Raw genomic sequence first — 23,319 nt, forward strand, 5'->3', positions numbered from 1 at the left:
TAATAAAATGCTCCCAGTCTAGTGGAAGCCATGGGCGTGAGGACAGCACACGGACCACCTCCCTGGCCACGACCAGGTTCATTTCAATATGTGTGTGTGTGTGTTTGTGTCTGTCTGTGGTGTAGCGGTTAGCGTTCAGACCGTGACGCATTCACGGGCCGCCCAGGGTCGAGCGCAAGGGTTCGAATCCTGATTACGGCAGTCGGTCCACAGTCAACGCAGCTGTTCATCCACCCCAAGGAATTGGTCGATAAAATGGGTACATAGCTCAGTCTAAGTTGTATATATATATATATATATATATATATATATATATATATATATATATATATATATATATATATCTATCGTTCATGGGATGGCTTTGATTAGGGTTTCAGCTGCCTGCGCAGTCTCAGCTAACAAAAAAAAAAATATATATACATCAGACCCTTGATGCAGAGTGGCTACTACATCATATAATGGAGATGGTTCTCCCATTTTCTTTAGCTGAAGTAATAATGTACTATTAGTTAACCAGTGGGACTGTTGGAGATGACCAGATCATGTTGTACCAACTCCCCAGCGAAGAACTAGCGACTAGTTCTACCGCAACTACAACTAATGCCACTGTATCTGTGTACGATCATATAACAAATCTGATCAAATCGACATTGAAAAACAAAAAAGCATCTAAAAAGAACAACTCACTTGGTATCTGTGTTCTATCACATAACAATCTGATTAAATCGACATGAAAAACAAAAAAGCATCTAAGAACAACTCACTTGGTATTCAGTAAACCGAACACTGAATCACCACTGTGGTAAACCAACTTTAGCTCAGTGTAGTACATGTAACACTTCCAGTAAAGAATCAGAAACCATATTGGACACAAAGTCAAGACACATTCCCACGCCTGGGTAAACCTGAGAGCAAGTGATTGATATCATTAATCTGATACATACAACGGCAGCTCAGATCCGAAGCCATTCCGGATGTATATATGCAGCAAATGTCTGAAAGTTATAAACGCGAGGGGGAGATAGATTTGCAGGATCAGAGAACGTTCCCTGATTAGTCTGTATATTCGATATAGCTCATCGCATGTGCACCTGATCACACGTGTGTGTGTGTGTGTGTGTGTGTAATATCCTATTTTTGTAACTATGGTAATATGAGTATATGCACACACGGAACAAGGTGCTACTCTGCTAGCCTACACGCACATATGGTGAACTTACATGATAAAATATATACTTTCATTAAGAACGATGGAAAGGCTTCAGGTGGCAAGGACCATGAATCGACGAGACTCAAGACATTCTACGCCACTGATACAAGAAGACGCTTCGCCCACCAACACCATATCATCGCTCCTTCATAACAACAACTGAAGAATAAATGTGACGTAAACATTCAGAAAAGACGAAGAATCTTGAGCGAATCATTGAAGAGACGTGTTTACAAGCCACACTTTTTGTGCGATTCATTCCATAAGCATCAACATCAATTGTCCTGACACATGAACGGTGTCAAATCATACCCCGACTTCTTGTGTCCTTGCCTCTCCACAGATAATTTGAAAGCTTGGATCAGCAATGTCATAATCCTTGTAAAATGGAGAGTTTCGGTTTAAGATGCAAAACTGTGTTCGGTCCAGTCATGGGTTTATGGTAGGGACCAAACACGACATCACCCTCACACGTACCCATGATGTGTGCCAACTTGCACTGTTACCATCGGAAGCTACTGGTAGTGTTATGGTCGTCTGGTTAATAAGCGTTGTGTTGTGTTGTTTGTCTCGTGTTGTTGTCGTGTTCTTACGAGCAGACAATTGGTGCTATCGCTGTCTTACCAGGAAACAGTCGGAGGTGAGGACTGTGGTCGTGGTGCTACAGGTACACAATAAGAAATGTGTTGTGATGGAGGTGCTGAAGGTATGTTTTGAGCGTTGTGTCCGTACGTTACTAACAGTCTTCATACTCAACAAAAGAACATTCTGGACACGTGCATCATCATGTGACCTGTATGTATAATGCTCTTCCATGGACATTTAAGAGCCACAAATCACCTGATAATTTGGAATTCGCTGTTGAAGTCGAGGCGGTCAACGTCACATCTCTAATATATGAAATGCCGAATGGATCAGCAAATGTTTCAATAATTTGGTCAAACAAATTATGCCACAAAGGACAAATCACTCGTGATTTGGTTACCATAATAAAAAACACATGGAGAGGGGTGGGTCATACTGATTCAACTTATTCAGTTGCACAAGGTGTGCATACCAAGTTTCTCTGGTTACAGTGTAAGGTGGAACTGTTAGCACTCGCGTTTTTTCAGACCCGCTTCATAATTTTCTGTAACGTCTCATTAACTTCTCGAAAAAGGTTAGGTAACCGTTACAATCCACAGGGCAACATGATCAAGTCACTCCGACATACCATATCTCACTTTTCCGTAAGATTTTGACAGGAGTTAATGACTGTCTTTAATGCCTCCGATCCCGACGGATCCATCGCAAGCGAATCATATATATACACGACACGAAGTCAACCCTGTTCATACTGCCTCTCTGTCTCTTAAAGCTGTTTATCTCTGTCAACGTTCGAACGTACGTCCACAGTTAGAAAAACTCGGGAAAGCACGAAGACAGGAGATGGCGCCCCATGAATGAACAAGCCCCTTCTTCATGTCAAGAAATAGTAAACAAATCAATCACACAAACACTCATCAGAAACGGCAGACTCAAAACTTAGCAACATAAAACACCATAAGTAGCAATGAAGTATCAAACCTACCTGGAACAATCTGTTAGGAGTCTCCAGGCGTTGACCTCCCAGACCACAAGTGTTGTAACGATGCTTCAGGAGGTCACAACTGCTGGGCTAAGATTTACATGTTATCTGTAAGAAAGAGTAAATATAGTTACATATGCGGGCGTGTTAGTTCCATTCAATAATAAAATGTAATCTACAAAAAAATACTTCATAATTCTTCATTCGTAGCAAGACCCGGTCCAATACTATAAATCATAATCTATATGTACACTGGAAATGAAAAACTTACCCAAGTGCTCAGGTCCAGGTGGTCGGAGACGAAGCTATGAATGTTATCTTGTCTGCTGACTGGAAAGACGGGTTCCAGGGATCGAACAATTTGGCAGGATTATCTCGTTGGAGAGTTCATGAAAGCGTGGTGGTCAAGAGAAAAAGGTGTTCGTAAAACAGAAGCAAAGAGACGAACGTTATTAGATACTCGGTCTCAAACGAGGCGTTGTGATGGCCATCCATCAAGGGAGTCTGTCATGGGAGGTCTTCGTGGATACGGTCTTCCACTGGTGTCACCACCGCCTCACTCATCCTCCATCCAGCCTGCCTCCCGCTGCAGTCCAGCCTCCACAGCCTCTGACCGGCTAGGCAGGGCTGCTGAGGTGTCCCACCATCACCAAGACCTCAGCCATCACCGTGTCCCACCATCACCAAGACCTCAGCCATCACCGTGTCCCACCATCACCAAGACCTCAGCCATCACCATTTGGTGATGGGTTTACACTGCCAGTCGTCATACCGTTGTATGTTCTTTCCTGTGGTCGAAAAATATAATATTACATTGGAGAATACTGGAATTGTTCTGAAGTTACATTTTGTAAATGCCTGGCAGTCTCCATAAGCTTTACTTCCCAACCAAAATCTTTATACACTAAAATGAAAATAAGTTCAGTAAATCCAACGAACAAAATTTAATCTCTGATATATATATATATCTTTTTCTTTCTTTCAAACTATTCGCCATTTCCCGCATTAGCGAGGTAGCGTTAAGAACAGAGGACTGAGCCTTTGAGGGACTACCCTCACCTGGCCCAATTCTCTGTTCCTTCTTTTGGAAAATTAAAAAAAAAACGAGAGGGGAGGATTTCCAGCCCCCCGCTCCCTCCCCTTTTAGTCGCCTTCTACGACACGCAGGGAATACGTGGGAAGTATTCTTGCTCCCCTATCCCCAGGGATAATATATATATATATATATATATATATATATATATATATATATATATATATATATATATATATATATATATATATATAATATATATATACAGATAATTCAAATGAAGTCGGTGAAATGGTTCGTAACTGTCTAAGAATGTAACAGCTTGTTCACAAAAGAACGTTTCCTCTTCTATGTAAACACAAAGTTTATGTCCAAGTGTTTTCATGCAGTTCCTTGTAAACATAAAGCTAATGTCCAACTGTTTCCCGGCTGTCCCTTGTAGACAAAAAAACTCAAACGTTTCCGTGCTGCACACGACACATCTGAAGAAACTGCTAGACACAAGCACATTATCCATCTCATTTGCAATTACACAACACGACTTAATTTTCGCTCACAGTTTTCCTCTTCATGTGCTGTCTGCATCTGTAACTCATTCATCTTATGCATCCTTCTGGTTCAGTCTCCAACACCCGGGTGGATTCTACTGTCGTCAGAAACAGATGATGTTCCTAAACTTCTCCTAAACAGCAATACAACTGTATCTGCCTTAATGACTTCGTTCATTACCGAATGAATTCTAAGATTACGACAATGCCTAGCCGGATGAGGACTGTCAAGCTAAAGTCCATCTTGTAAATCAACAAAGGATATGACTCCTTCGTTGGCACACTAATACGACACAATCATCAACCTTTGTTACATTAAAAGCAGTACAACAGAAAAAGGAATAAGCAATCAGAAATTCGGTTACAATAATACAAACAGGTGTATCTTGTGGTAAAAGTTATACATGATTTCGTATAGGAAGGAAAGATCCTGCATAACCTTACGATTGTTCGCGTTTGTGAGTGTCATAATTGTCTTTCTATACTGCGTACTGATACATGACCCGGATCAGTATCAGTAACGCAACGATGTAAACATATGACAGATACAAAGAAGTAGATAATTCTAGTTACCCGTATTCACTATAAGTTTTGTACTAGCAAAAGCATGTTAATCAAGTGCAAGATTCACGTAAAATCTTCTCTTGCCCTATGGAAAATCTGGGTCAAGTACTTTGACCCAGATTATGAATACTCGACATTCTTACCACGGAAAGTAGTTTACACTGAGCCAGTAATTATACTGAACTTTCAACCATAGTTGAGTGGGAAAAAAAAAAACTCTTAGTATCAACTTGATGACGTAGCAGCAACGGTAGGAGCGAATATAATAATGCATCGCTCTCCTAAACTGTTACAGTTTACCTGCTGAAGACCATCACATCTGAAACATTTTCTTATCATCAGATCAGTAATAATAACACAAGGTAACATGGAATGCACAACTCGTCATATATGTCAATTAACTGCAGATCTTATACTAAATTCAGAAGCAAGATATGCCACCTCCTTCTTAACTCAAGCTGGTCGTTTTGAAAGTCGAACTATCGAGTGGCCGGGAAGAAATTAGATATTGATACTTCACGCTAAAAGCAAAAGGGTTTTCGTCCTGCTTTCAGTACAAAAGAGGACCTACCTCAACCATCACGTTCCGCTGATGAAGGAAAAATGACAACTGAACAAAATAAGTTATCAACCTCTGGCAATGAACCACTTTCTCGAATCATCGAAATTTTGAATCTTTTACCCCCACGTTCTTATAACGTTTATGCTCCACGCACCACCTTACATGATCGTAAACCCACACCCCGCAATACTTCATTTCCTCTTGTTTGTCTTTTTTTTTTGCGAGTCTCTCTTTTCCTCCTGCCTTATTACTCTGAGTATCACAGAAAACATGAGCTGGTGACCTTGGCAACCGAGACTAAAAACAAGTTCGCTGGTTTCGCTCAGCCGTCTGTGACGGGAGAATATTCCACCTCTTCTGGCAGGAGACTGGCAGCCACATACGTCTTCTGCCTTTTTCCTTTAATGAACCGGAGAGTGGCTTAAAAATAACGGTAATATCTTCGTGCTCAGGATCAAATGTTTCTCTCATGGTAAGGTTTGCGGACTCACTCGAAGCAAATCACCAGATCCATTGTTATCTTTCGTAAACTTTGCTTTCCCCAACTGATCTTTTACATCCAACAATATACAAAAATAAGCCAGGGATAAACTCTCTAAAAAAAGAACCGGAGGTACGCTTTTTTCTTTTCCTTTTCTTTTTTTTTTTCAGTCATCCCGCCTCGCAGTAAGTGCTACAGAATAGCTATCTCGCGAATCTAGAGGGCAGGAAATGATGTAAAGAAACGTGAAATCCTCAACTGCTTTTTTTTTTTATAATTAGGGACAATCAGTTTAATTCCAACTTGCTCGTTAGCCAGAGTGATTCTCCCCAAACATGAAACACAGAATTTCTGCAGGAAAGCCTGATTGAGGGCACTGTGGACGTAATGCTTTACCAAGATGATGCGCCTCGAATATCTCTTTATCACATCAATATATTTGGTTTCATTACAGACATAATGTTATAACTCTATGAAGAAAGATCTCCAAGCATTATCCAAATGTTCACGCACTGTGTTATCACTGTGGTAAGTGGTAATCTATCAGTCCAGGAGGTCTTACTTTTCCCTCCTGAGTTACGTCCTTTGATGACCTACACTGAAGACGTTCCGAAGAAGTTTGTAAACATTACTGCAAGATGGATGACCCGCCAAGTAATGTTTATATAATGATGATGATCACCTGCCTCTATCATGCCAGAAGGTATGGCGTATTGGGGCGAGTTGCGAGCCTATAAACATGATAACTAAATGTTTATGTAATATCTATCAAAACATTCACCAGCACCGAATCAAAAGTATTTATCATCAGCAGTTTGTGGTGGTGAGGAGATACACCAGCTACCATTCTTTATGGTACATGAAAAAAAAAAATAAGTTCGTGGAAAATGTAGAAGTATCGTGCACACTGAACGTATGATAATCCTTCATCGTCAAGTGATCAACAGTCAATTAGATTAATGGTCCTAACTTTTCTTGATATATAGGTCATATCTCCCGAGGTGGATGTATTCCCTAGTGATCAACAAGAAACACAGGACTGGTGATGACACTGTCTCGAACCCGTGATGGTGAACTACTGCTCTTTCAGAGTAACACATGCTGAAGCTCATGCAGGGGGCAAGCTGAAGCTCATGCAGGGGGTAAGCTGAAGCTCATGCAGGGGGTAAGCTGAGGCTCGTGCAGGGGGTAAGCTGAAGCTCATGCAGGGGGCAAGCTGAGGCTCATGCAGGGGGTAAGCTGAAGCTCATGCAGGGGGTAAGCTGAGGCTCGTGCAGGGGGTAAGCTGAAGCTCATGCAGGGGGCAAGCTGAGGCTCATGCAGGGGGTAAGCTGAAGCTCATGCAGGGGGTAAGCTGAGGCTCATGCAGGGGGTAAGCTGAAGCTCATGCAGGGGGTAAGCTGAGGCTCATGCAGGGGGTAAGCTGAGGCTCATGCAGGGGGTAAGCTGAGGCTCATGCAGGGGGTAAGCTGAAGCTCATGCAGGGGGTAAGCTGAGGCTCGTGCAGGGGGTAAGCTGAAGCTCATGCAGGGGGCAAGCTGAGGCTCATGCAGGGGGTAAGCTGAAGCTCATGCAGGGGGTAAGCTGAGGCTCATGCAGGGGGTAAGCTGAAGCTCATGCAGGGGGTAAGCTGAGGCTCATGCAGGGGGTAAGCTGAGGCTCATGCAGGGGGTAAGCTGAAGCTCATGCAGGGGGTAAGCTGAGGCTCATGCAGGGGGTAAGCTGAGGCTCATGCAGGGGGTAAGCTGAAGCTCATGCAGGGGGTAAGCTGAGGCTCATGCAGGGGGTAAGCTGAGGCTCATGCAGGGGGTAAGCTGAGGCTCATGCAGGGAGGTAATTTCACCGAGTCTCCACGAGTTCTTGGTTTTGGCGGAGTCAGAGTTTCCTCAGTGAGCCCGGCGGTCGATACCAGGGAATGACGCGGGTGTAACCCAACTGGGGCTTTGAGATCTGTTGTAGTGGGCGTCAGCATAACTGTTGTAGTGGGCGTCAGCATAACTGTTGTAGTGGGCGTCAGCATAACTGTTGTAGTGGGCGTCAGCATAACTGTTGTAGTGGGCGTCAGCATAACTGTTGTAGTGGGTGCCAGCATAACTGTTGTAGTGGGCGTCAGCATAACTGTTGTAGTGGGTGCCAGCATAAATGTTGTAGTGGGCGTCAGCATAACTGTTGTAGTGGGCGTCAGCATAAATGTTGTAGTGGGCGCCAGCATAACTGTTGTAGTGGGTGCCAGCATAACTGTTGTAGTGGGCGTCAGCATAACTGTTGTAGTGGGTGCCAGCATAACTGTTGTAGTGGGCGTCAGCATAACTGTTGTAGTGGGCGTCAGCATTATATAACTAATATAGTGGGTGTCAGCACTGCATGTCTACTGTAAGGGGTGCCAGCATTACATGACTGTTGTATTAGGTGCCAGCATTACATGACAGTTGTATTAGGTGCCAGCATTACATGACTGCTGTATTAGGTGCCAGCATTACATGACTGCTGTATTAGGTGCCAGCATTACATGACTGCTGTATTAGGTGCCAGCATTACATGACTGCTGTATTAGACGCCAGCATTACATGACTGCTGTATTAGACGCCAGCATTACATGACTGCTGTATTAGACGCCAGCATTACATGACTGCTGTATTTCATGACAGTTGTCATGGATGTCAGCACCTGAAACTTCCTCCTCCTGAGCTCACACCAGGACTATTGCTCCCTACGCTTGACTTAGGGTAATTGACAATCAGACTGAAGGGTAAGTAACCAATCACATGTTCTGGTCGAGACAGATCTACCGTAAATTATCTCAAATTTCGCCGTTCTACAAACGTGGGCGTATGTGGCCAGACCCCCGCGCCAGTGGGGTACCACGCTGTCAGAAAGGACAAATAATGTGGACAGTTCGTGCTGATGGTCCGAGCGGGTTCACTTTGCTTTAATAAACCCAAACAAAAACAATGGAACGCTCATACATCCATGGCTGCGGGCAGATACATCCACAACAATCGTAGTCTGAACATGTTCAACCACAACAGCGTCACCTGAAGTTAAACAACATGTACCGTGGACACAATATGGATCTACATTTTGTACAGTTAATGGTTTTTCTGATAACTGTTAATGTGCTCAAGCCAGCACTAGGTCCACGGTACGAAGCACTACATCCGGCGATCCTCTCTTTTGGGAGGGAAAAAATATCGTAGTCACACACACACACACAGAAACACACACACACACACACACACACACACACACACACACACTCACAAAGGTTTTTCATCTCATGCATTGTTCTCCACGACTGGAAAACAGGACCTGTGTACTGGCCTCAGTAGTGCACAAGGCACATAAGAACACCTGTACCATCTATGCTGTAAGCTAAATGTATAAGATTCAGACATTTGTGTAATAACCCTCCGAGATGAGTAGCTGTGTGTGTTTTTAAACCCTCCATGAAATCTGTCAAGTTCCAGAGAGAAACTAAAACTACAGGAAATTATCTTCAGACTAATAATTCATGACAGAATCTTAGTTATCACCTCAAGTTATCATGTATGACCTCACTGTGAAACACGACTGACCTGAGGTCATGAAGTATATACTATGTATTCTCCTTCTTGATAAGAATCACTCACGTCAAGATTTCGTGAAGAATTTAAGAACACAAGACACAATTTCAAATGGTCACATTTACACTAATAAGGTCATTCTGGAGTTTACTGCTTCTTATGCAAGCAAATGGCTCCAGCGGGGATATAATGGATCGTTAGTGTACATTTGCTGATGAGTGTTGTGCCCTGTGATGGCTTTCCACATAAAAGTAATCTTATGCCTCAGAAGAAAACACTTGGAAAAAAAAAAATAAATTATAAGTATATGAATACTTACCAGGTGTAAACATGTCTTCCAGTGAGTCGACAATCGTCAGTATGCTGTCAGTGTAGCATGGGTCGTCAGCATGGCCGGGTGTTAGCATGTTCCATCATGGATAAAGCTCTGCAAATATCCTTTTCTTCTAAGTTAAAGCTTGGCTCCTCTTCCCCCCCCAAAAAAACCTAGTGAACGTCTCCTGTCATCTAGGCTAATGCTGGGATCCTGGACTTGTAGGATAATGCTGGAATCCTGGTCTTGTAGGATAATGCTAGGATCTTGGTCTTCTATAGATTAATGCTGGGATCCTGGTCTTGTAGGTTAATGCTAGGATCCTGGTCTTGTAGGTTAATGCTAGGATCCTGGTCTTGTAGGTTAATGCTAGAATCCTGGTCTTGTAGGATAATGCTAGGATCCTGGTCTTCTATAGGATAATGCTGGGATCTTGGTCTTCTATAGGATAATGCTGAGATCTTGGTCTTCTATAGGATAATGCTGGGATCTTGGTCTTCTGTAGGATAATGCTGGGATCTTGGTCTTCTGTAGGATAATGCTGAGATCTTGGTCTTCTATAGGATAATGCTAGGATCCTGGTCTTCTGTAGGATAATGCTAGGATCCTTTTCAACTAAACTTACATTCGGTTCATTCATTGTCAGTTGGAGTAAACAGGGTGTCTTTTTCACGTCATAGACTGCTGAATGGATCAGAGATTTTTAGTTGACCCTTTCCATATTTCTTGTGGGTGCGATTCAATTTCTCTATTTTTCTTGAGTAAAACCGAGTTCCCCCAACACGTAAAACACCACTTGTTCTGGACCTGGGTTCACGCGGAGAACAAATACCCCACAACTTGTTATCTCGTCATCGAGATGGGTTCCAGTATTGTCCAATTTGTCTTATGGCTTTCCTCGCATCTTTGTTTGTTCTACGAATTTGAAGTGCATGAAGTTGGACTCTCCAAACAAAAGGACTTACTGTCTCACAGACAGTGTGTGTGTGTGCTTACGTTCTTGTAGTGTGTCCTGCGCACACACTGGGTCCAATGGCCGCAGCTACCTTTTCAACAGCGAGGTAATGTGAGGGGGGAAATTTCCAGCTCCTCCTACCTGGAACAGAGAGAGACATTGACGGGGTTATCAGCCTGGAAACATTTATATAATGGATTTGAATTACAATATTTTGTTTTGAAATTTATTGTATCACTTCCTCACACAAGCACACGTGCATCATTCATGTTGTGGGGCTAACTGAAGATCCCAAGGTAATTCCATATAAGATATTTCCAACACGTGATCCACTACTGTACAACACAAGGTATGGACTCCGGGACACTGATAAATGTAATGTGCTCAATGACTACATCCAGTTCACAAAATCGAGAATTTATTCCTAGTATGAATTCTTTAAATACTGCATACACATCCTCTAGTACAGGCAATCCTTTACGAAAAGAATTCGAGCACAAACTTCAGGTATTCATTAAAACTTTTAATAGCAAACAAATTTCTGATATAATAACGTACACAAACTATGCAGTCTAGAATACAATCAAGAAAATGTGTTACTAACGGATGTGAACCTTACCAGGTGACTGTATATATATATATATATATATATATATATATATATATATATATATATATATATACATATACTGAACCCAGTTTGGGACCAAATACTATTTTTGTGGATCTGGCTCATGCACCTCAACTTGAATTTTTTTTTTTTCTTTTTACGAACTGTATATATTTTCGCTTCTCTTGTCCAACACTTTATACTATTTTCCACTGGTCTGCAAGACGAGCACAGAATAGCACTGGCCTTGGTACAGCAGCATGTTACTCTGTACCACGAGCGTGACAGTTTCCAGTGAATAACAGAAGAGTAAAACAATGTTTGGGTAACGTGTTTTCAATCCACCTCATCATCATAATAACGCTGGATAAAACAAGTGTCATCTCTAGATAATGGATAGTGTGTTGTGTGTTCAATGTTTTTTTCTTTCACTCACAAAAGCATTTGACCTTTGTTATGTGTTCACTGTTTTTTTCTTTCAAAGACTCACAAAAGCATTTGACCTTTTACATTATTAACAGCATTACAACTGCAGTCAAACAGACAAAATCAGTTTAAAGACATACGGTAATCAAACTGTCACACCCCACGTCTCATGGTAAGGGTCGTACACAGTAACACTGTCAGCAGATTCAAGACCCGACACTGACCTAACCAAAATCCTGAAATAATTCTTCAGTTTTCAGAAGTGGATTCACTATGCAGTAGCTACACGTGTTTCTGAAGCGTTCGTTTGCCTTTGGCGTTCCATGAAAATCGTGTGTTAGCTTAAACATCAATGAGTAACCTGAACCTTCAACACGACGTGAGTGGTGGCTTCCACATAAAAAATGCAACTACATCCTCACATGATGAACACTTGAACTGCAACATCTCCGTAACTGTGTGAAGCTTCCACACCTTTAATGCATACATCCACCACTATGTCACCACCGCACTTCAACTTCCACCACTCTGTCTTTGTTCTTCAACGTCCACCACTGTTTACTTGTTCTTCAACGTCCACCACAGTGTACCTGTTCTTCAACGTCCACCACTGTGTACCTGTTCTTCAACGTCCACCACTGTATGCCTGTTCTTCAACGTCCACCAGTGGCTGCTGCCACGATTGTACCACAAATTCCACTACTGCCTACCTGAATACAGAAGTTGTTACATTAAACCCTACCTGCTGTATATCCTTCACCGGTGATCTTAAAGCTGTCGATGAATGGTAATGATAGACGTCACTTTTCTAGTTTGATGTGAGTGAAGAGTAATAAACTTGCAACAAAAATAAACGTCTTTTTGTGTATCGTGGAAAAGCTGTGGGACCAGGATCCATGTCAAACACATAAAACAACACCGTCCCAGGATAGTAAAACTGTTTGACTCTCTCGTAACACTGGATAAGTTTAGCTGTGCCAACCTTACTCTCTGCTACGCTAAGTCAGATTAAAGAAAGAAATGGACTGAACCAGGAATACGAAATAAAGGTTAAAGGAAAATCTCTATATATACATATTACGCTAGAAATAAAATGCTGGCCATGTTTGTTTATTAAGAACTGGATAAGGTTATCCACCCTCGATAGCTAAGCAATGTGAATGCAGAAGTGTATAGTGTGTCAGTGACATACGTTTGAAAAAGAAAAAATCTCTTATTGCCGAAACATGGAATGTGGGTCTAACTTTTTTTTTTCCCCTCACAGTGCAAGTGTAACACAAGTTGCTGGGTCAACCGAATGACCCATTTCCGGAGTGTGCCAGACTTCATTCATACCTGGAGACATGTTAAAACATTACTGTATTTCATCTCGGAGATTTACGTCACTTTATAAAAATGCTTCATCCTTGCTGGAGAGCGCACACTCGCACCAACATTCCTCCGTCATCACTTATTTTTCTCACGTACTACAGACAACATTGTTACTGCTTCCATCTGGGTATCGGTGATCCACAGGGTGTGGTGAACAGATGGGACGTGCTTTTGAGAAATCTACGTACTTAAACCTGGGTTCACATCGATGGTTTCGGTTAAGAAAGAATGCCTTTACAATCTTCGGGGATGCAAGCCGTCATAGTTAGTAAAGCCCTCATGAAATTTATGCGAGCGGTGATCTAAATTGAGACTTGGGTTAGGTGACAGACGCATCGCTCTCAAATGCAAGTTGCCTGCCATGGAGTAGCGTCAGCCTGGGAACTGGTGTTGAAGGATCATAGCCCGGCAGCTTGGCTCCGTCTGACATTATGTAGTACGCCAGCTTGGGGGCTTCACATCAGATGCTGTTGCTTACGCGTTTCCCCTCTGCAGTTTTACCAAGTCATGTCATATGTAAACAGTAAAGTGACACCCTCCCACCCCCCTACACACACACACACACACACACACACACACATAGAGCGAGAGCGAGAGCGAGAGAGAGAGAGAGAGAGAAGTTTAAATCAACTGCAACATTTACAAACCTGTCAATAAGGCCATGAAGTTTCTCATAAATTCCTGGATGGTCTGTGCATAAAAATCAGTGTTATAAATTGCTTGTGGGCACGTAACGACTAAACTCACGTGAATTAACGACATTACGTTGAATAATCCATTATCGCTCGCGGTCGCTGGACTCAAGTCTACAAAATCATCATTCTTTTTAATTTTTTTTTCTTTTTTTTCTTGCGTGTTCCCTGAATCCTTTTTGTTTCAGTACAATCAAATGTTCTCTTTTAAGTTCGCGATTGTGAATTAATGAGACTCAGCAAATAGCAAGTAGTTCAACGAAGAATATATATATATATATATATATATATATATATATATATATATATATATATATATATATATATATAGATAGATAGATAGATAGATAGATAGATAGATAGATAGACATAGATAGATAGATATGGATAAATAGATAGGTAGACAGATATACGTATGAACACATGCACATACAGGAAGTTTGTATTTAATATAAGTAAAGTTACGTGGGAATGAGGAGGGAAATGCCGTGAGAAAAAGTTAATATGGGTGGAAGCCGCTGCCACCACTAACATCACACCAACTCTTTCACACCTAATGGACATATTTTTGCCCGGATTAGGCACTTTGACAAGCTTATGTGACAAATACTTGCCACATATTCTCGTTAGTGGGCGAGTTATCACGCCATGGCTACTGCAGGCTTTCTGGGGTGGGCTGAGGCAGGGTATGGCCGCAGTCACTGCAGGCTCCCAGGGGCGGGCTGGGGGAGGTGGCCCCAGTCAGCTGCAGGCTCCCAGGGTTGGGCTGGGGGAGGTGGCCCAGCTGCTGCAGGCTCCCAGGGTTGGGCTGGGGGAGGTGGCCCCAGCTGCTGCAGGCTCCCAGGGTTGGGCTGGGGGAGGTGGCCCCAGCTGCTGCAGGCTCCCAGGGGCGGGCTGGGGGAGGTGGCCCCAGTCACTGCAGGCTCCCAGGGTTGGGCTGGGGGAGGTGGCCCCAGTCACTGCAGGCTCCTAGGGTTGGGCTGGGGGAGGTGGCCCCAGCTGCTGCAGGCTCCCAGGGGCAGGCTGGGGGAGGTGGCCCCAGCTGCTGCAGGCTCCCAGGGGCAGGCTGGGGGAGGTGGCCCCAGCTGCTGCAGGCTCCCAGGGGTAGGCTGGGCGACGGCTCCACCCACCACAGGCTTGCGGGGTGGGGTGGGCTGAGGGAGGCATGGAAGCAGGGAGGGCGAGGCAGCTGCTGCAGGCTCCCGGGGTTGGGCTGGAGGATGGCTGCAACACTGCAGGTTCCAGAGGGAAGTAGGGACAACAACAAAGAGGCATCATATCCTCCCCATCCTCACTGTTCCACATGGATCCAACAAACACCCGTGCACATACATAGCCGACCTCCTCTCACAACAAATACAACAATAACATGTATACATAACAAAATAACCCCACAAGCGGTGAATATCACAGTTTTACCCTCACACACCCCCCTCACCTCACCATACACACACACATCTGACACCACACTGCCAGACATGTGATCCATACCGGTATCCCAGGCATGTTTATTGTGTACCATTGGCTCATGTACCAATTATCCTCTCCAGTCTGCTGTGCGAGCTGACGCCACTGATCACTCCAACATACAAACACTGGTCCTCGGGTCCAAGATGTACCGTTCACAACGAAGATAGAGAGGCCTATACTCTACCCACACACACACACACAGCATCACTACACCTGTAGCAGGAAGGAAAAAAGTAAGGAAATATATATATATATATATATATATATATATATATATATATATATATATATATATATATATATATATATATGGCTGCAGAACACTTCGAAAGACCATACAGGTGGCATACCTGATGCGTGAAGTAGGTAGGGTAGTGAGTAATAATACTCCAGGGAAGCCAACACCGCCGCGCTCTTTGATCCCTGCTGGGGTAGCAGGAGAGTCGTGGGGTCAGATTACGGTTTCCGTGTAATTAAAGGGATTCGTATACTCAACCCATCATTACCCGGGATGGCTCTGACCTACTGGCCGTCCCTGAGGGTTAATTCATCTCCATCAATCACGGTTGACAAAGTCTCCTAGCAGGTGGTAAGATGTTTTTATCCGCTCGCTGCACCACGAGCAAGGGGCATCGGGTAAGTGGCATTCTCTCGTTTCACTACATCAGGGTTAAGAGGAAGGGAGAGTAAAGCTACTGCTTGACCACGACAGGTTATCACTACACATACAGTGTTGGGGGGAAGATACCTAAATCAACCTGTCAACCAACAAAGGAAAAGGTTTTACACTCTCCCACGAAACAATCTCTCTCTCTCTCTCTCTCTCTCTCTCTCTCTCTCTCTCTCTCTCTCTCTCTCTCTCTCTAGCCCTGACTCATGGCAAAATATTGTTGCAGTTACTCTCTTTAGAGGCAACTTCACCAGCGACAATAAAAGCGAACAGCTGTGTGAGATTTTGGACGAAGGAGGAGAGATAACAAGAACGGTGAAGATAATCAGAATAAGGAAGACACAAAAATGGTCGCTGTGAGAGAAAGAAGAAAAATATCTTTTCTCAAAGATAAACTGGGATTGTCCATAAAGCGAGGAGAACCACGGACCATTATTATATACAACGAGTCTTGGTGCAGACATGCGTCCTCTACAGTACAGTATAGTTCAAGATAAGTGGAGGATAGAGAAGGAATTCTGCCCACGGATCCTCTATTCTGCGGTAGAGGGCGACTGAAGGCGGCGTCACGCCAGCACATTTTGGGTCCATTTTCTGACGTGTCAATTTTGCAGGCCATCAAGCAATATGAAATGCTTCCTCTTGATCCCGAAAGTTTTCATCAATTCTCTTAGATAAGATCTATACTCGTTATTGTAAATTTTCACTTCAATAAAACATATAGCAGCTCAAAACAATCAATGGTACATCTATGCTATTACGTAATAATCATGACCACATCTCATTGGATTTGTTTACATTTATACCCAAGTGGGTTCATCTGAGCGGAGGATAAGATTTAGCTATACCCTCTGTAGCATTCACTCCAGTCATTGTGAACACGACAGTCCGAAGAATGCCCTATTGAATACACGAGATCCTATCGTCTATGTGACATCAGGGATCCTATTTATCCTACGAAGTCAATGAAAAGGAAGACGTACATTACAATAACGCTGGCGTTCAGATACGAGTTCCCTGAAGTCTGCCATGCTACGTTAAGGGTATAGAGAGTTTATCTTCGCTGCAACCATGAGCTTTTTATCAATGCTCAGCCTCTTTCTATACTGTCTAACGTAAAGAGGCAAAGATTAGCCAAAACTTCCTCGGCAGTCGACGCCATCATGTTTATTTATGACGAAATGACTGGTACGATGGTTCTACTCGCTTGTGTGACAACACGCGAAAGATGATGATGGAAACCAAGAACGTGATGCAAAGAATGCTAGAGTGTATGTATTTCAACGGATACCTACATTTCTTGTTAACACGTTACATTTCACATACATTTACGTCTACACATGTCCTTTAGAAAGACAACATATTCTTTACAGATGTGTTTAACAATAAACGCCAACTGCAATCTAACTGTAAAGTTTATTACTTACTTTATCTGTACTCTCCCCGACCATGTGTACGAGGGAACTGATCGTTTCAGAAAAATACTCGTCATAACTCTTCAGTAATCCACTTATACAATCACTTGCCCTAGCCTCTCTCTCTCTCTCTCTCTCTCTCTCTCTCTCTCTCTCTCTCTCTCTCTCTCTCTCTCTCTCACACTTGCCTCACTCCTCCCCTGGCTGACCTACCCCTTCGCTCCTCGCCACACCCTGGAGGACACGTTCAACAAGGCACCTCAACGCCTTGTTCCAGGCTCACTGATGAGTCTCCTTCAATAACTGGTTCATACACAGCTGTAACACGTTAATGATCTTGATAATAACTGTGTATACTACTGTAAGTGCTCACCTCCCTAGTAACAGGTATACGAATATTGAAACAAACTTTAAACAAATGTTAATATGATATTCTCTGCCTATCTCATCATACCATGGTACCCTCTCCTTCAGGTTGTCACGCTATCCTTTGTGGTTTTCACATACTTTAGCCTCTTACTTTTCTATGCAGTTCACACCCTCCCGGCTCCACATCTGTTTTGGAAAATTCAGCCGATCCTTGTGTTCCTCCACTACCACTCTTGGTGCTGGATACGCCGGTGTTGTTTCCCTGCGGTGAGGCAGGATGTACAAGTTCTCATTGTCAATTCCGAGTACAGTTGCAACCCCTTGTTGATGTTCGCACACCACCGTTGTCCTCTTTCTCTTACACGACGTTTGAGTTTACGTTAAGCCTTAGCCTTACCACTTATTAATGCCATACTCATCCTCTCAATATCTTTATGAATGCCTTATTTCCTGCACTGTGAGGATGATCACTTAAAATACGAAATTCTACACTCACTCGACTAATTTTTTTTGACCAGTGGTTCTTAGACGCTGGTCCTTTTCGCCTCATATACCTACTCTACATTAAAACTAGTCTTGTCCTGTTTCCATTTACCCCATAAGGCAACAAACTACGTGCTGGTGACTACATGTGCCTGAGGCTCCCTCCATCACCGGTGTTCATCATCATCACCACGACCATCTTCAACTCCCGAGACTCACAGTGTGACAACCTGCAGCTCCGGTGACGTAGCTCTTCCCACACTATCTCCTCAAGGAGATAAACCAGGAGACTTATCACCTCATCCTCATCCGTACACTTGACCATCATTTCCTGCTCTCTCTCTCTCTCTCTCTCTCTCTCTCTCTCTCTCTCTCTCTCTCTCTCTCTCTCTCTCTCATTCTTATGTATAGCGCAAGGAAACACTCGAAAGAATGGCCCAACCCACCCACATACACATGTATACACATAAACGCCCACACACGCACATATACATATACATTTCAACGTATACATATATATACATACACAGACATATACATATATATATATATGGACATATTCATACTTGCTGCCTTCATCCATTCCCGTCGCCACCAGCCACACATGAAATGGTACCCTCTTGCCCCCGCGCGGGCGCGGGGTAGCGCTACGAAACACAGCAAAGGCCACATTCGTTCACAGTCTCTAGCTGTCAAGTGTAATGCACCGAAACCACAGCTCCCTTTCCACAAAATTTTCCATGGTTTACCCCAGACGCTTCACATGCCCTAGTTCAATCCACTGACAGCACGTCGACCCCGGTATACCACTTCGTTCCAATTCACTCTATCCCTTGCACGCCTTTCACCCTCCTGTATGTTCAGGCCACGATTGCCCAAAATCTCGTGTTGCCTTTACTAGAGTGCTGTCAACACATGAGTGTGTCTGGATGAAGGGCCCTTACCAGTGTATCCTCACTCGTCCATCTAAATACCACACTCAGTAAGTCTTTGAATAAAACTGGCATATCAATTCCTTATACAACTGCTCACACTCGTTACACTAAATCCTACCCTAACGTACGTAACGCGACGCTTACGTTATTCTTAAGGAACAGATTATTTACTGGCTCCGACGCATGTTATCTATTTACAATCTGAGTCTAATTTACAGTCCTGTATTGTTGTGACGTGGGCCAGGCGGTCTCCCACAAACACATGGCCAGACACAAACACATGGTTATACAGTCACGTGAAACAAGTATAAACACACGTGTTGGCTGCACGTGTGTCACCTCCAGGCATAAACACGGCTGAACACAACCATACTATAAATGTTTTGCCTCGTCTGTCTTAACAAAGTAACAGTTTCGTTCTATTCTTGCTGAGGCGAAAAACAAACAAATTGCTGCCCCACAGAACTCCGTAAAACCTTGGTAAAACAAATCAGAAAAGATAAAAATGCTCATTACCCCATGTTGTGGTGGAGGGTAAAGTGAGGCGCAACGCTTGGGTCAACAAACTGATCTGGGCCGACCCTCTGCGGGACTGTGAGGGCTCGACACCTCACTCACGCCAACACAACACAACCACCTTAATACCAACACAACACAAACACAACCACCTTAATACCAACACAACACAACCACCTTAATACTAGCTAACTACCTACAGTCAAGACCACTCTGTTAATACCGACTTGAAATTAACTGGGTACAGTTAACAATAACAGTAAGTAAACTGATACTGACTATAACACGGGGTAAGAACTACAACACGAAGCAAAAACAAAGGTAAAATCTTAAGAGAACATCTGCCTTTTAGTGTTCACGTTTTACACTGTTGTGATCTTCAATCATTCCACAGTTCTGTGTAGCTTACCGTATCGTACAATGTACAACATAAGAATGAAAACGAACTGATTCGTGACTTCGAAGTCATCCATCCAAGAGCGAACTTGGTTATCATGTTGCACAGGCATCAGTTTGTAAGACATCTCCTGCAATATCTACGCATCATTAATCATGACCACAACATTTATGTTTCCTAACAAAGGTGATCAGGCGTCAGTGGGCGTGATGTCAAGGGTCAGTCGTGAGGCAGGATAGTGTAGCCAAGCAACGCCACGTGTACTCAAGGTTATATGAAAATGATACGATCAACTTGACGCACGTGTTCTCCTGTGTACAACCTCCGACTCACTAATGCTCCGAAGAACGCTCCGAGGAATGCTCATATCTAGCGTTATTTCGTAGCAGAAACACACACACACACACACACACACACACACACACGAGAGCAAAACCTGTCACGTCGTGATGGGTTCACGACACCAACAGAAGCAGGTTAAACACGGAATCGAGAGGAGGTCATGATACATGGGGGGACACAGGTGGAGGTGGAGAGGCACCAGATACACGGGGGGCACAGGCGGAGGTGGAGAGGCACCAGATACATCGGGGGACACAGGTGGAGGTGGAGAGGCATCAGATACATGGGGGGACACAGGTGGAGGGGCACCAGTTACATGGGGGGACACAGGCGGAGGTGGAGAGGCACCAGATACATGGGGGGACACAGGCGGAGGTGGAGAGGCACCAGATACATGGGGGGACACAGTTGGAGGTGGAGAGGCACCAGATACATGGGGGGACACAGGTGGAGGGGCACCAGTTACATGGGGGGACACAGGCGGAGGTGGAGAGGCACCAGATACATGGGGGGACACAGGTGGAGGTGGAGAGGCACCAGATACATGGGGGGACACAGGTGGAGGTGGAGAGGCACCAGATACATGGGGGGACACAGGTGGAGGTGGAGAGGCACCAGTTACATGGGGGGACACAGGCGGAGGTGGAGAGGCACCAGATACATGGGGGGACACAGGTGGAGGTGGAGAGGCACCAGATACATGGGGGGACACAGGTGGAGGTGGAGAGGCACCAGATACATGGGGGGGACATAGTTGGAGGTGGAGAGGCACCAGACATATGGGGGACACAGGTGGAGGTGGAGAGGCACCAGATACATGGGGGGACACAGGTGGAGATGCACCAGATACAGGGGGGGGGACACAGGTGGAGGTGGAGAGGCATCAGATACATGGGGGGACACAGGTGGAGGTGGGGGCGCTGGGCACACAGTATATGGTTCACACAACAAACACTTCATGAACCCACACTTTTCCCACGCCACCGAGGCGTGTACGTTGGTTTTTCGTTCTTGGAAAGCCTGGGTGGAATTTGGTGGAACGATGGTGGAATTCAATATCCCAATTTTAAGATAGAAAGAGAGAGGTAGGGGAGAGGAACAACGATACAGAGAGAGAGAGAGAGAGAGAGAGAGAGAGAGAGAGAGAGAGAGAGAGAGAGAGAGAGAGAGAGACTTGGAGTGAACCAGTTTTGCAACTTAAGATAGTGGTAATTAGGGAAGTAATTAACTTGATCGCAATCAGCATAATTTTTCCGTAAATGTTTAAATGTATAGTCTCATTTGCTTGTGTGTGTGTGTGTGTGTGTGTGTGTGTGTGTGTGTGTGTGTGTGTGTGGTGTGTGTGTGGGTGTGTGTGACTCATTATTTACATTCTTTTTCTTACCCTTTCACCAGAGACTGCCACAACCGGAGCATGTTTTGCCCGTGCCACGTCGGGTACAACAGATGAAAAAAAACAAATTTTACGACCATAGGTAGATAAACATATGACACCTGATATGATAACACTACAACTGTTATCTGAATATACGACCCTGAACTAAAGGGCTTGTAGCAAGTAATGATATAACCTTGGTCACAACTCGCGACTCCTCTGTCTAAACTTGCGATCCTTGGTACTAACCATCGTTGGTACTTGAGTTCCCGCTCCCCACCACCACCACAGCTACCTCCTCCAGCCTACAACCTGAACTTAACAACACCTAAGTACTTCACTTTCCCACACTTGACTGACTACTCATCCACTAATACCCAACTCTCGACCCCTGTTTCTTAAACTTAACATCCTCCATTTAAACTTACTTCCCCTGGTACTTGAATTCTTTTGACCCTTGGTACTTGAACGTACGATTTCTGGTGCTCGAACTTCCGATCCTCTGGTACTTGAACAAACGATTGATCGATATTTGAACTCGTGATCTCTGATCCTTGAACTCATGACCTCCCCGATACTTAGACTCACGACGGAATTGAACTTACGTACCCCTTGGTAGGTGAACTCCCGAAACCCTAGTTCCTTCATCAGCAAGGGTAAACTAACTCCCTCACCAACCCCGCCCGGCCCTGCCAACCCGGCACCCACACCGTTAATGGCTTCGAAGAACCTGAGCCTCAAGTAAACGGCGCACAAGGTGACCATTAGGAGGGTCTTGTGCGTGCCCAGGGGGGAGAGGGGCAAGGAAAAGGTGGTCGGCCAAAAAAGGAGGAAGGAAAAGACGGAAGGGTGAGCGCAAGAAGATCGGCAAAATCATGGGAAGGAATGAGACTCGGGAAGAAGTTGGACGATATGGAAAGTACGATTTCTGTCAGTCTGGGAAATACTAGGAAGGTATGGGAGGGGAAAGGATATTAGGGCAAAGGTAAAGAGGAAAGTATGGTATGGGATGGAGAGGAGGAGGCCGGGTGTGGAGAGGTAGGAAGAGAGGAAAGTATGGAATGGGATGGAGAGGAGGAGGCCGGGGGTGGAGAGGTAGGGAGAGAGGAAAGTAGGCGATGGGTGCAGCGGCTGGAGAGGAGATGGAGCACTCGAAATGTCACCTCCCAGGAGACTGAATTATCGTCAGCGGACGGAGGGGAATAAAGCGTTCTCGAAGAACGTCTTACCCCCAGAAGCCCACCTTACCCTGTCCCTGAGAGGTATGAAGCCTTGAAGATGCAGGAGCCTCACAGAAGGTGTCTTGTGCTACAATAATTATATATATATATATATATATATATATATATATATATATATATATATATATATATATATATATATCCACTAGCGATATGGAGAGCTGCGAGACACGTCTTGAAGCAACATGGGTAGGGTTATGAGGTCTTG

The 23,319-nt window shown here is 44.2% G+C and overlaps 1 protein-coding gene across 1 annotated transcript in view; it reads right to left on the minus strand.

The window, feature by feature from the left end:
* The window catches only part of LOC139761640 (alkaline phosphatase-like), a 656,491-nt gene that overhangs the window by 505,891 nt on the left and 127,281 nt on the right, over positions 1 to 23,319 (minus strand). Inside the window, exons 5-7 of the mRNA XM_071685927.1 lie at positions 9,851 to 10,940; positions 3,052 to 3,568; positions 2,784 to 2,888 (exon numbers count right to left, since the gene is read on the minus strand). The gene's annotated coding sequence lies outside the window, so the exon portion shown is untranslated. The remainder of the gene's footprint in view (positions 1 to 2,783; positions 2,889 to 3,051; positions 3,569 to 9,850; positions 10,941 to 23,319) is intronic.

Source organism: Panulirus ornatus, chromosome 41 (assembly GCF_036320965.1).
Source record: "Panulirus ornatus isolate Po-2019 chromosome 41, ASM3632096v1, whole genome shotgun sequence".
In the NCBI taxonomy this organism is placed as follows: domain Eukaryota; kingdom Metazoa; phylum Arthropoda; class Malacostraca; order Decapoda; family Palinuridae; genus Panulirus; species Panulirus ornatus.